We start from the raw sequence: 14,659 nt of genomic DNA on the forward strand, positions 1-14,659 counted from the left end.
GGGACTGTAGGTTTGTTCTTAAGTTGAATCTGTATGTAAGTCGGAACTGGCGTCAGCCGCTGCTGAAACTGATCAGTTTCAACCGCGGCTGAATCTGGACGCCAGTTCTGACTTACATACAGATTCAACTTAAGAAACCCAGGCGTCCCCAAGTCAGCTGCTGCTGAAACTGATCAGCGGCTGATTCCTGGAAGCCTGGGGCAGAGCAACTCTGCCTCGGGCTTCCTGTAGTCAGCCGCTGGTCAGTTTCAGCAGAGGCTGACTTGGGGGCGCCTGGGGCAGAGCAGTTGGGGTGCTGCTGGGTTACTCCAGTAGCGCGGCTCCTTGGCGCTACTGGAGCAACCCAGCAGCACCCCAGCTGCTCTGCCCCAGGCGTCCTGATTCAGCCGCTGCTGAAACTGACCAGCAGCGGCTGAATCAGGACGCCTGGGGCAGAGCAGCTGGGGTGCTGCCGGGTTGATCCGGAGCGGCGCTGCGGGACCAACCCGGCAGCCCCCAGCTGCTCTACCCCAGGGGTAGGCAAGAAAAGCCTGGTCTGCTGGGGGGGCACTAGCTGCACCACCCCCCAGCAGACCAGGGAGACGGGGGTGGTGGGACCGCCCACGTCCTCCACGGCTTTGCTCCGTCTCCCTGGTCTGCTGATCTGGGAGACACGGAGCAAAGCCGCAGAGCACCTGGGCAGCGGGACAGTCCAGGCGCGCCTGGGCTGTCCCGCTGCGGGCGTGCTCCAAGGCTTTGCTCCCCGTCTCCCTGCAGACCAGGGAGACGGGAAGCAGCTTTTCTCGCCCCGGAGGACGGGGGCGGCGGACCGCGGCGCATCTGGGCGTAAGTCGGCGCATCTGGGCGTAAGTTACGTAAGTCGGATCCGCGTAACTCGGGGACTGCCAGTAATATAGGACCTGACTCCTTGGGCAGTCCATTGAAGTCACTTTGAAGCCTTGAGGAGTAAGGCATTACTCTAGGGCTATCTCTACACTGCAGGCTTCTTGCACAAGAAGTTTTTGTGCAAAAAGTTCTTGCATAAGAGCGCATCCACACTGCCATGTGCTTTCACACAGGCGATGTGCTTTTGCGCAAGAATATCCATGACAGTGTGGATGCTCTCTTGCGCAAGAGAGCTCTGATGGCCATTTTAACCATAGGGGTTTCTTGCGCAAGAAACCCTTGTTGCCTGTCCACACATGCCTTTTTGTGCAAGAGCTCTTGCACAAAAAGGCTTGTTCCTCGTGGGGAGAGGAATAACTCTTGTGCAAAAAGCCCTGTGTTCTTATGCTTTACTGTACTTTTTCTTGCACGAGAACGGGCTTGTAGTGTGGACTCTCCACAAGTTTTTGTGCAAAAATAGCTGGTTTTGCCCAAAAACTCTGCAGTGTAGACATAGCCAATATGTATAAAGGTGGCAGAATTTGGCTCAGAGCTCTTCCCAAAGTTTTTGGTTTGTCCCTGAACTTAAATTGCTTAAAATTTATATTGAGAAATCCCCTTCAAATATAAAACAAAAATGAAGGCTCTCTTTTTAATGTAGAACCAAAGAATTACAAGCAACTCCTCGGCCATCTCGGACATTCTATTGCAATTACAGGATTACTCCATATAGTGTGTTCGGTTCTGTCTAGGTTTAAATGTCCCAAATGAGAGCTCTCTGTAGAAGCAGTGTAGCCTAATAGACAGAGCACTGACCTCAGAAGAATGGGTTCCATTCTCACCTCTGCCACTGGCTGTATGACCTTGGGCAAGTCACTTTGCTGCTCTGTGCCTCAGTTTCCCCACCAGTAAAATGATACTGATCTCCTTTGTAAAGAACTGTAAGATTGACTGATGACAGGCACTCAATAAGAGCTTGGTATTACTTCCAATGAGGCATTAAAAAGGAATCTTCCAGGCACATAAGTGTAGACCAAGAGCCATTATTCTGAGATACCCTGTGAAGGGGGATGGGGAAACTCAAATTCTGTTCCTGGCTCATCCACTTACTGATGATGTGACCCTGGATTAGTCATTTCTGGCTCCCTCCTGCTCTGTGTCTGTCTTGTCTACTAAGAAAGGCCTACACTAGGGATGTGAAAGTGTAACCATTTACGTGGTTAACCAATGAGTCTGAGCTCACTGATTAACATGCACAGTTATGCACAGGCCTCCTCCCATGTGCTGCTTCTCTGGATCAGAGGCAGCAGTGCAGGGGTCAGGCGGGAACTGGTGCACGCAGGGAGTCAATGTTTAAGTTGCCTCCCCCCATTATGCTGCTGCCTCTGTAACAGAGGCAACAGCGGGGTGAAGGGGCGGGAGCCAGTGCATTCAAGGAGCAGTAGTGCAGTAAAGCAGTAGCTCGGGCCTCCGTATAAGGCTACATCTAGACTACAGGGTTTTATCAGAAAAAGATACACAAATTGCGAACAGCAATTTGCCTTGCTTTTTCCACCTTTTTTTTCAGAAGAGGCTTTTTCGAAATTTGGTTTGTCTACACGGGGTCACATTTCAGAAAAAACTCCTCTTTTGGAACATTCCTTATTCCTCTCAATGAGAGGAATACAGGGATGCCAAAAGAACGTGCCCGCTTTTTTGGAAACTGTTCCAAAAAGCAGACGTGTTCTCTGGACATGGCAGAGCTTTTCCAGGATACCTCCAGTATCCCTGAAAAACTCTGCAGTCTAGACATAGCCTCAGAGGCAGTAGTATAGGGCAGCAGGCAGGATCTACCTTCCCCTCGCCCCACGTGTAACCAAATTTTCAGCGGTTACATGACTACATAGTTAAATACATTTTAACATCCCTGGTCTACACTTACCTGGATAGCAACACTCCAGTGATCAGTCTTCTGGGATTTGATTTAGCGGGTCTAGTAAGAAAACAGGGCTCAGCTTGCAGATATACTTATGGAAAATAGGGGTGGAAAGAGCCAACAAAGAGGTCAAAGATGCCAAGATGAGGTAAAAGAAAAGGAAACTCAATCTCAGGTAGTTCAAGCAGAAAAAGTTAGTGAGCTGGTTGCTATCAGAATTTAGCAAACAGAACCAAGATGGCTTCTTCCAATCTACCACCTTTTGTCCCCAGGATAAATCGGTTCTCAAACAGAGGCCTTAACTTCCAGTCTTCTCTCTCTCTCTCTCTCTCTCTCTCTCTCTCTCTCTCTCTCTCTCTCTCTTTTAAATATGGTTTAGAGAATGAGCCTTTAACTGGAAATTTCAAAGGAAGCTCAGAGTCTGTCTTAGGCCAAGTTTACACTACAGACTTCTGCCGGCATAGATCTGCTGGTCATGGGGGGTGAAGATATGTGATCCCTGACCAGCATAGCTGTGCATGGACATAGGTATGCAGGCAAACGTGTGCTTTTACCAGTGTAACTTCTGGAATTCATGTGGGATGGTTTTACTATGGGCCTAAAGCTCAGCTTTGCCAATAAAACTGTATCTAAGTAGCAGTGCTTTGTTGGTATGCTGTGCTGGGGCATCTGTACCAGTAAGGCATTCCTAGAGTAAACTAGGGATGTGAACTATTGTGTATTTGTGTAAACTTGTAACTGCTGGACTTTTTGGGTCCCCACAGGCGCCCGCTCCCGCCTAACCGCCTCCTCCACCCCACCCCACCCCGGCCTCTGATAAAGAGGCAGCAGCTTCAGCGGCAGGCAACTCCATGCAAGGGCACCAGCTCTTACTTCCCTCTCTTGCCGCCTCTAATACATAGGCAGCAAGGAGGAGGGACGTGTAGTCATTCGGATTAATTGATAAGCCCAGGTTTATTGCTTAATTGTGTAACCAAGTACACTCAAGCAAAATGAACACTCAAACATCCCTAGTGTAAACATAACCCTAGCAATTCCCCTAGGTTCCTTTGAAAAAATCCCAGGCTAAAGCTTGGTCAAGTTATAGCTTTCCCTATGTTCTCTGCTTCCTTTTTGCCCCCACCTCTGTAGCTTCACTGCAAAGAGCCTTGAGAAGTAGATGAGTATCTGTGATGGAAAACAGCAACTTGCATATGGGATGCTATGGAGAAAAGCCCTTGGCTATTGTAATACGAAAATAACAGTGCATCAGCATTTGAAGGAAAAACTACACAGAGCCCAAATATTAGTACAAAAGGCAGGTTATCTTATCTCAGCATGTTGTACTTGTGTATTATCACCAATATGATCCTTATGAGAGGACTTGGAATAGTGTGATTGTGTAAGCCAAGGGTTCACAAACTGTGAAATCACGACCTCCCTCTAAGTTGCTTGCAACCCCCCTCTAAGTTGCTCATGAGCCCCCGGAGGGTCAGGACCCACAGTTTGAGAAATGCAGGTCTAAGCTATTGTACCTTATGTCTTGGATTGTGAGACACTATGGTTTGACTTTAGGGATGTTTGGAAGCTGAGGAACGTAATGTCCTTATGGTAATGGTTTGTTTGCACTATTAGAATGATGCACACTGGGTTATCTTTAGCAAACTAGGAAGTACCAAGATAAATTACAAGCAGAAAGGGATGCCTCTTTACAGCTGTTTCCCCCATAAACATCATTTATGCACATGGGAGTCAAGGGCTGAAAGCACTACATGGAGCAAGGAACAATCTGGACCAGCACAGTGCAAGCTTCCCAATCGTTCCCTACCAGGGAAGACAGTCCTGACTGGCAGAACCATAGGTAGTACTTCAGGTCTACTTTTTTCTAGACAACTGTATCAAACTATTTGAATTTCAAAACCTGACTACAAAGGGAGACAGCTGAACTGGAATTCCTTTGCAAATCCAATGCTATTTATTTAGGACTGAATAAGGATCTTAACTGGTTAACGCATTACAAAGGCAGTTTCCCCTCTCTTGATAGCCATATTTCCACATCAAATGCTGTGAATGAGCCACTTCCACCCTTACCTGATTAGCCTCATTTACACAGGTAACCTCTTTCTTTTGTTGTCCCTATAAATACCCCTGCCTCTGTAAACTCCACTCCAACTTATCTGGTGAAGTGGGTTTTACCCACAAAAGCTTATGCCCAAATAAATCTGTTAGGGTATGTCTACACTAGCCACCCTAGTTCGAACTAGGGTGGCAAATGTAGTCATTCAAACTTGAAAATGAAGCCTGGGATTAAAATATCCTGGGCTTTATTTGCATGTTCCCAGGCGCCGCCATTTTTAAATGCCCGGTAGTTCGAACTCCCTGCCCGCGGCTACACACGGCACGGGCTAGGTAGTTCGAATTAAAGCTCTTAATTCGAACTACCGTTAGTCCTCATTGCTAGGTCTCTAAGGGTAGGTCTACATACCAAGTTACTTTGAAATAAGTTATTTCGAAATAATAACTCTCCAAATAACTATTTTGAAATAGCATGTTCCCACTACAAATCTCCATCGAAACAGCACAGGGCTATATTGAAATAGCATGCCCACACTCTGGGCAGGGCCTCAGGACAGCAGTCACTTCCTGTAGCTGCTGTCTGAGGCTAGCTGAGGCTCGTGCTTAAAGGGATGCCTCTCTACAGCTGTGTCTCAGTCTTCTCTCCATTGCCTATCTCCTTGAAGGACAGCAGGGGCGGGTGCTGGGGGGACTTGGGAAGAATCGGGTGCTGGGGGGGCAGCTGCTGGACTACTCAATGGGGGTTACCAGGCAGTTGACAGTGGTGGTGTATGCCACACACTAGGGATGTTAAGGACTAGTCAACTATCCAATAAGAAAATGCTTATCAGATAGTTGACAGGATAGTTGACTAGTTGCTTCCCTCCCACTTGCTGCCTCTATCAAATAGAGGCAGCAAGGGGGGGAAAGAGGGAGGTACTTCAAAGCGGCAGAGTTGCTTGGAGCCCGGGATCAGCTGGGGACTCCCCAACTGACCCCGGGCTCCATGTAGCGTTGCCCCTTTTAAATGCCGTGGGCAACCCGGCATCTGGCTCCTCGTGGCATTTCAAAGCAGCAGCTCTGCATGGACCCCAGGGTCAGCTGGGGAGCCCGGGCTCCATGCAGCACCACCGCTTTGAAATGCCACCATTGTGTTTCAAAGGGACAGTGCCGCCCTATCGATGAATTAAATAGTTGATGCAAAAAATGCATCGACTATTTGATTAGTCAGTTACACGATACTTAACATCCTTGCCACACACATGCTCTCATGCTGCTGGGACAGCTGCTGCCAGATGATGCACTGCAGCTCCCCGTCGTCATGGTGCTCCTTCAAGTCTGCATCCCACCCATGCTGCTCCTGCTTGAGACACCACTGAAGGATGCACAGGCACGCAATATGTTCTCACTCTAGGTACTCGTGGGGTCATCTGTGCCAGTGGCTCTCGCGGGGTCACTGTGCAGGAGATGCAGGAGATGGTGGGCACACCATGCTCACAGCTGCTCCAGCTGTGAAGAAAAGAGAGAACAGCAGTCACCCCAGGAGACAATGTGCCCGAAGCCTAACCCTCATCTCTGAGCCAACACCCAGGGTCTCGGTTCAGACAATGACAATGTCCTTTAAGCAAAGCCATCTGTGGCCTAGGCAGTGGGTCCTTTTCTGCAAGGGCACAGACATCCCAGGGGAGCCTTGTTTCCCCCACACTCCAGGACAAGCAGGCATGGGAAGGACCTGGTTAGGCCAGGAGCCTGCAGGCGGAAGCTGGAGAACAGGCTGGCTCGGCTTTCCCGGGTTTGGCAGTGGCGGCGTCCCACAGAGAGAGGATTTCTATCACTGCCCGCTGGAGGAGAGGCGGGGAGGGTGTTGGGGGAGGTGTGTGTGTGTAGAAGAAGCGGCTTTCCGGGGAGGGTGGTACAGGGGTTCCCCTCCACTTCCTTTCTCCCGGCAGTTTCCCATGCAGGGGCTCGGTGTCTTCCACCTCACTGAGCTTGACTGGGAGTGGATGCTGCCCCGAGAGCGTGTGCATAACTCTGTGGCATGTGAAGCACTGCTGTGTGGGTCCATGTGCCTCTGTAGTGGCAGCTTCTGGTGGGAGGGTGTCCCACCAGTCAGGAGTAAGTCAGGCCTCTCCAGAAACCCTATGAGAAGGAGCGACTCGTTCCTGTGTGGCAGCCTCATGTGGCTGACTACTCCGGACTGGCACTCCATGTGCACCCACTTGCACAGGCTGCTGGGCGATCCCCAGGCTGAGAGGAAGGGAGAACGGCTCTTGCGCAAAAAGGGGGGTTTTGAGCAAAAAGGAGCCATCTACACAGCTCTTTTTGCGCAAAAACCTCTTGCGCAAAAGGGAGCCGAAGAGGAAATGCAAATGAGAGCATGACATATGCAAATGAGCGCTCCATTTGCATTTCCTCTTGTGGAAAAGTCTTGAAGTATAGACGCAGCCTGAGTTGAGCCATTGGAAGCCACAGTATGAAAGCCTAGGAAAACAAATCTAGTGTGTACAGGCCAGAGAAAGCTAGACTGAATCTTAACACAATGGATCAGATCCTCATCTGGAGTAATTTGTCATAGCTCCACTGATATCAGCTGACTACAGTCATCTGCACAAGATGAAGCTGTGGCAGAGAGAGAGAGAGAGAGTGTTTCTCCCCTTTTCACTTCTGTATTTTTCTTTTTCTGTGCGTGTCTCCTCCTTTTCATAATACTCCCTGTACTGTCCAAAGAGCAACACAGCTGCCTACCTCTAAAATCCACGAACTAGTCCTGGGGACTGCTAGAAGCAGCAAGATTTTATGCATCTCTTACTGTTGTTTTTGACAGATGACTGGAATTGGGTCTTTGCTAGGGATTCCTTTTTTTGCCCTAACGGTGGACAAACCACACAACATTTAGATTTCAGTTTTAGATGCTTATCCAAGCTTCACATGAACCTCTCAAGTCTGAGGGATTGAGCTGGAAAAACTATCAGCGGGAATAGGCTTTCATGAAATATTCAGGCCTTCTGGCTTGCCATCAAACCAGAAAAACCACCTGAATAATAACTATTCTTGAGCTATTCTGGTACTTTTGTTCTTGGTCTGGGCAAGAAGATGCAGAACCAAGCAGGTGAGGAAATTGAGGCAGAGAGAGAGTGAGAAAATGAGTTGGGGAGGAAATCTATTGCAGAACTCATGTTTCCTTTTGATTCTGCAGCCCTGTGCCTTATTCTGGAATAAAAGTCTCTCCTTGGGACATTATACTGTCATAGCTGTTGATATGACAGTAAAATTCTCAGTGTAGATAAGTCATTAAGCACAATGCAATTCCTTCCTTTCGCTTTCTATTTCCTCTTCTATTTTTCCTTCATTATACTCAGAACTCTGGACCTCTGTCTTCCCACCTGTTCTTTACCAATTCCTGAGTCAGCTGGTCTGCAGACAGCACTTCCCTGGGCTTGTTTCCAGAGGATGTGGGTTTTTTTCCACGTCTCTTCATTTTCTTTTTCTGTGCCTTTCATTTGCAACTGCCTCCCATTCCCTCTTTGTCTCCTGTGATCGCTTTCCCCCCCCCCCACAAAGGTGCCTGTTCTTTTCTCCAGCATCTCTTCTTCCCACTCCCTACATTGCCTCATTCTTACCTGTTAGTTATCACAAATTCTTGCAGAGGTTTGAACTGACCACCTGATGCCTTAGCAGTTCTTGGTTCTCTGCTATGATACAGACATATAATCTCTCCACCAGACATGAGTCTTTCCTTGATTCCTTTCACTGGAGGCCTTACAGGGTGGGTCATTTGTCAGATCTGACAAATGGCATAAATATTTCCCTGATCTTCCCTAAGCGAAACCAAACTTCAGTGAAACGATGTGAACCTGAAAACTGAAATAAACATACAAAACACTCTCCTTTTAGAGACTTTTCTGCCAGGTCCTGGTAAGAGGTGAACACCTCTGGGCTGCAAACTCCTTAAAGAAGGACTTTAATGGAAATGCCACTAACTCTCAATGAAAGCTGTGTCCTCTGGCTGCAATATTAGAGCACCTTCTTTTATATATTAATATATACTTCTGTTGCTCTTACTCCATTTTGCTCCACATTTCTGCTGAGGACATTGCTCTAACAGATCTGTCCAGCAGAGGACAGGAGAGGCCATGAAAATCTGGTTTGAATTAACCAGCAGCAAGGAAAATGTTCAGCATTTCTTTTCCTTTATTTGACAAAAGAATTATAGTGTTGCATTCTTTCCATGCCATTTACCTTATTTATCTAGCTGAAATGTGCTGGATAGAATCCAAAATGAACTTTTTCCAAAAGATTAAACCAAGCATGTGCTACTTTATTGTTTGCCTCTCAATTTGCCACTGGCTGAAAGAGGATCTATCAAATATGAGCAAAGCAAGCAAAATGAACAATCCGCATTAACAGCCACCACATAATGACGGATTATGCCCTAGGGAAGTTAGATCATGGGCCAGATATTCACACTGTAACTTTTTATCCCATGAAGTCTGATCAGGAAAGGGTTTAGAGGGATCATTAAAGTTCTAACAACAAATGATTTCACCCAAATTATAAATGCTGTCATTTAAAAGCATTTCCTTTTACTGTTGAAGTTTCACTTAGATACAACGCAAGCCCTTTTCAGAGGTAATACTGTTGGGTTAATGATATTTCAAAAAAGCAGTGCATGATCAATACACTTAGTAGGAACACAAACATGAGCAGTGGGTGAAGGTGGGGGTGGGAGGAGGCAAGCCCCAAGCTCTGCCCTAGCCCCACCCCTTCTGCCCCGGCCCCACACAGATAACCACAGGAAGGTGGGGTGGCACATGGCCCCAGCCTCTCTGGCCCAAGAGCACAGGAAGGAAGGGCAGTGCCAGGGCTGGCTCGAGCCATTCTTGCGCCCCGGGCAGCAGGCGCACAACGCATGCGCGGCTCTGCCCCCAGGAGCATGGCGCACCTTACAGCTGCAAACAAGCGCGCGGCGCCTGATGGCAGCTGTAAGGGGCGCCGTGCAGCCCCCAGCCCTGGGCACGCAGCACCTGATGGCAGCTCTAAGGGGCACCGCACGGCGCCCCTTACAGCTGCTATCAGGAGCCCCTCATAAGTTGGCGCGCTGGGCAACTGCCCAGCTACCCCCCCTTAATCCGGCCCCAGGCGGTGCACGGCCCCAGCCTCCCCGGCACCGGAGATTGGGGAGGGCAGGAGTTTGGGGGCAGCAACACACTGCCCCCACTAAGCCTACAGCAGGCGTTCTGGGGATGGAGTATGGGTGGCGCCAGGCTGGCGGTTTGGGAAGGCAAAGCCCTCCCCTGCCTAGCATACCCAGTGCCCCTGAGCACAAATATATTGAAAGGAGACTATTGGAGTAGAATTCTCGTTCAATGTGGAGTTGACTTGTGCATCACTTATTGTACATGGAAAAACATAAATTAGTTTTGAATGTGTCTTTTTCTTTTACTGATGAAATACTAGAAAATTTACCCAATGTTTCTCGGCTCCTTAACTCAAAAAAGTTTTGTTTTTCTTCATTTAATTCATTCATTTGGGGTGGGGCTGGGAATGAGGAGTTCAGTCTGCAGGCTGTCCCGGGGAGAGAGGACAATCCCAGCCCTCTGTCATTGCAGCAGCTTGGGGCCAGGTGAAAAGCACTGTCCATGGCAGCTGCAGCGGGCATAGCTGGGGGAGGGATGCATATCCCCCAGTTGGGGGGCAGACAGACACACAGAGAGAGATGTACAAAACAGACAAACTCTGAAATGTATAGAAGATAGCTGTACCTTTCTCCACTCCTGTCTCCTGCTAGCCCATTGGGGTTATAGCTGTTCTGAGCCTCATTTCTTGTCCCTTACTGACACCCTGTGGTCTTTCTGCAGTATAACTCCCTCCTACCAGACACCCTCTCTTTCCATAAGAACATAAGAATGGCCATACTGGGTCAGACCAAAGGTCCATCTAGCCCAGTAGCCTGTCTGCCAACAGTGGCCAGTGCCAGGTGCCCCGGAGGGGGTGGACCGAAGACAATGATCAAGTGATTTGTCTTGTGCCATCCATCTCCAGCCTCTGGCAAACAGAGGCCAGGGACACCATTCCTACCCCATGGCTAATCGCCTTTTATGGACCTAACATCCATGAATTTATCTAGCTTCTCTTTAAACTCTGTTATAGTTCTAGCCTTCACAGCATCCTTTCTGTTTTATAAGAACCAATCGAATTGCAGGCACATCCCATTGTCCTAGCACCACCAAACCCTGACTTTGCTTTAAGTTATGAGAAGAGGAAGCTGCATGCTGAATTTGGTGGTCCTAGCTCTTACCATTTAGGAGAAGTTCTTGAACTAACGGACTCACAGATGGATGAACAGACAGATGCACGTTTCTAAAATATATAGTAAGATAAAATCTTCATCAGAACTTGATTATAATTTACTTGACCACCATGACTGCTAGCATAAGAGTCTGTCAATGGTGCATAGGAATGAGACCGTTCTATCCAGCTACAGCTTTAGCATTGAAGTGGCTTTCACAGATATTACAGGGCTTGCAGAGCTAAATAGACGGCATTTATAATGAAATCAGAGGTAACGGAGAGGGTAAGTTACTTGAACACCATAAAATAATGCTTGAACTGTTCTGGATGACTCATCTGCCATGCCCAGGCTCTCTCAAGGCTCATACCGAGTCATCCCCTCCTTTCCATGAGATTCTGTTTCCTTGCTTGTTTACAATACAATGGGGCCAATTAAAAGAAATACTTTACGGGCGAGAAAGACTAGCTGGAACTTGTGACTTTAGCACTGACTGATGTGTTCTAGTGCCTTCTCTGGGTGATCTCAGAGAAAGAGACAGGACTGTTATTGCTTAGAGAGGAAGCTGGAGATCTGAAATTTCAGTTGGATGAGATAAAGAGTGAAGAAAACCATAAGAGAGCAGCAAGGCAATATCTAATTCCACCACACCCGCATCGTGAGGCTCTCTTGTCAGAGAGCTATAGAACTGTAGGCCTGGAAGAGAACTTGAGAGGTCATATAGTCCAGTTTCCCACACTCATGGCAGGACCGGTCTTCCTCCTTCAACAAAGCTACTGGGCCTTGGTTTGTAACCACATTGAACTCCTACAAAAACAACTATCCTCTCTTTTCATGGCATTTAAGAAACTGGGTTAAAGGAGTTTTATAAAGCTCCTCTTCTTTTTTTGTTGTGGGGGAGGACAATAATCCCATTGTGAATATCTCTGTCTTGGTACGTTTATGGTTTAGGACTTATTTTAAAGTACTTTACACCGCTGTGAAGTAAGTAGGCAGGCAGTGGGTTCACTTTAGAAAGAGGAAAAGTTGAAGGTGTTTCTCCTACCACATGCTACGTACTAACAGGAAAGGACTCCATGCTTTTATAATGAAATTGACTCTTTATTAAGAGAACTATTTACAGAGATGTTACGACTGCAGCTAACATTCTAACCATGTGCACACAGACTGACTTCCTGCTGCCACCTTCAGATTGTTCCCTCCTGCAGTCTGTAATCCTCCCTCTAAATTCCAGGCATGTTGCTACAAAAAGGGCATTTTAATTCATTTCCCACAATTTAGAATGTTTTGTTTTACTTTATACTTTCCTCTCAGCTTGGACAATGAAAACAGACACCTCACTCTCACTGCGGTTTATAGCAAAAATCTAGTTAATTTCGCATTCATTAGAAATCCTTCAGTTTTGTGGCATACATGACCTGAAACTTCAGAGTCTCATTATGGTCCCTTTCATCTGCTTGTCCTGGTACTGAAGGGTCAAGAAAAACTCCTCACACCGCTCCAGGAAAATCCTTATAAAAAACTTCTGGATCTATTACTAGCCATACTAGGACTTCATGATTTGGTTGTCTCCCCACTCTTTGCTTGTTCTGTTCCAGCACAGAGTGATTCTATCTACTCTTCCCAAAATGAGAGTTGCATTAATGCCAACATTTGGTACAGTTCATCATTGGAACATCATGCTTTCACTGTGGTTAGAACAAAGGCTCCAGACAGGAATCTAGAACATGCCCGGCTAGAAATTGTTTTCTTTTATTAACTAATGGGCTAAGGTCAAAATCAACCACATCAGGTTCAGAGCCTGTGTCAGAAACTATAATTCCCGGCTTGCAGTTCTGCATGCAGTCTATTAAACCAAAGCCTTCTCTACACCTCTGGATTGTCTCCTGGGACTAAATCCTGCTGGTATTACAGCAACCCTGCCGAAGAATTCAATAATGCCAACAGGGTCGATCCCTGAAGCATGTTATTTAATTCCAGAGGTAAGAGCGAATTCAATTAGCAGAGTTGTGTAACATCACAGTAGAGCTAAATGTTGCAACTCTGTAAATAGGATCTCTCTGGTCTGGCAACATCCGTCAAAGTCCTGATGTGCTGCGGGGGAGCTGGGCGGCTCAGCCGGCCTGAGGGTGGGAACCGGGAAGGCAGGCGTACGGCCCAGCTGGGCTTGAAGGGGGTTAGAGGAGGGTCAGGAAGCCCAGCATGCAACCCAGCTGGGCCACTGGGGAGCTAGGAAGTCCGGTGGGATTGCAGGGGAGGGGGCTGGGCCAGCAGCAGGGGTGCCAGAAATGGTCCAGCAAAATCCCTCATCCAGGGATTGGGTCTGGCAAAATTCCCTCATCCGGGACCAGTCAGGGATATCTTGCATTGTACACAGCTATAAACTGCAAGAGAACAATCTGCCATTCCAGCTGCCATTTCTCCTCCCTTTGTCCAAATGCCCAGGTTGTAAGAATCAGGGAGAGAGAGAAGGCCAAGGTGCCTGCTGGAAAGCAGTGCTCTGAGAACTGGGAAGATACTTTAGTTTGTCTTCTTAATTTCTTTCTCCTGATGTTAGCTTGTTGCAGTTTATGAATATAGGTTGAACCTCTCTAGTTCAGAACTCTCTGGTCTGGAAACATCCATCATCCGGAATGATTTTAGATATCCAGATATCCACTTTTCATGGGTGTGGGTCAAGTTTCCCACGATCCTATAAAGTTTGTTTACAGCCACCAGCCCTGACTCTCAATGTGCTGTTATTTAGCTCTAATTTACTCCTAAATGTCCTCTAACAGCCCAGTAAGCAGTGGAAGTGTTGGTGAGGTGAGGTTGACCATAAATTGCTTTCAAGCCAGTAAAGTATCAATATCATCTGCCAACATCTAAAAACGTACAAAGTGAAAACCAGGGAGGCGTTTTTTAACCCCATTGAAATTAACTTGATCAGTCAGAAGGATCAGATAAAAAAAGTTAGATATTAGATTTAAAAAGCAGGGATTGCACCTTTGGTTACGATCTCTTGGGAGTAGGAGGGAAGGTTGCCGTTTTCTGCTATCTGTTTGTATAATGCCTACCTCAATGGAGCCTCAATGCCTGATAGGAGCTGAAGGCACAGCCCCAATACAAATAATAAATGATAATATCTGCTGCTCCACAGTAAGGATGTTCAGCTTTCTTTAGTTGTCTAGAGCAAGAAAGGTCTTGACAGCCAAGTTTCAGACACAGCGTTCGCTTCCTCGTCTCTTCCTCTTTTTGGCTTAGAGAAACTGGAACTAAAATGATGAGGATGAGAGATCTAGTATAGGTTGTGAGGACTGTTTCCAGGTTTGGAGAACAACATGCATTGAATTATTATATCTAGCTCTTAAAATAACAACACACTCAACACTGTAGTAATGCAGATACTGTTGCTCACATTTGATTTGCAGGTGTTTTTCTGCAATGAATGATCTAAACTTATCTACCCAAACATCTTTCTAACTGCTTGGCTGGAGGGACAATAGAAGCCAAGGAGACAAGAGAAAGAAAATGTTCGCAATTTCAGTTGCGATTGATGCCCTAAATTTGTAAATGAG

General features: G+C 47.2%; 1 long non-coding RNA gene across 4 annotated transcripts in view; it reads right to left on the reverse strand.

The window, feature by feature from the left end:
* Nucleotides 1-14,659, reverse strand: part of LOC112543972 (uncharacterized) — a 30,231-nt gene that overhangs the window by 12,880 nt on the left and 2,692 nt on the right. Inside the window, exons 2-3 of one of the 4 annotated variants that reach the window (XR_012897084.1) lie at nucleotides 11,112-11,173; nucleotides 6,076-6,322 (exon numbers count right to left, since the gene is read on the reverse strand). The exons of 1 other annotated variant lie outside the window; for it this stretch is intronic. This is a non-coding gene — a long non-coding RNA (uncharacterized LOC112543972). Of the gene's footprint in view, nucleotides 1-6,060; nucleotides 6,323-11,111; nucleotides 11,174-14,659 lie in introns of all 4 variants that reach the window. 2 more of the 4 variants (XR_012897083.1, XR_012897082.1) reach the window with 2 other exon arrangements.

The sequence above is a fragment of the Pelodiscus sinensis genome, chromosome 21, assembly GCF_049634645.1.
Source record: "Pelodiscus sinensis isolate JC-2024 chromosome 21, ASM4963464v1, whole genome shotgun sequence".
Lineage (NCBI taxonomy): Eukaryota > Metazoa > Chordata > Testudines > Trionychidae > Pelodiscus > Pelodiscus sinensis.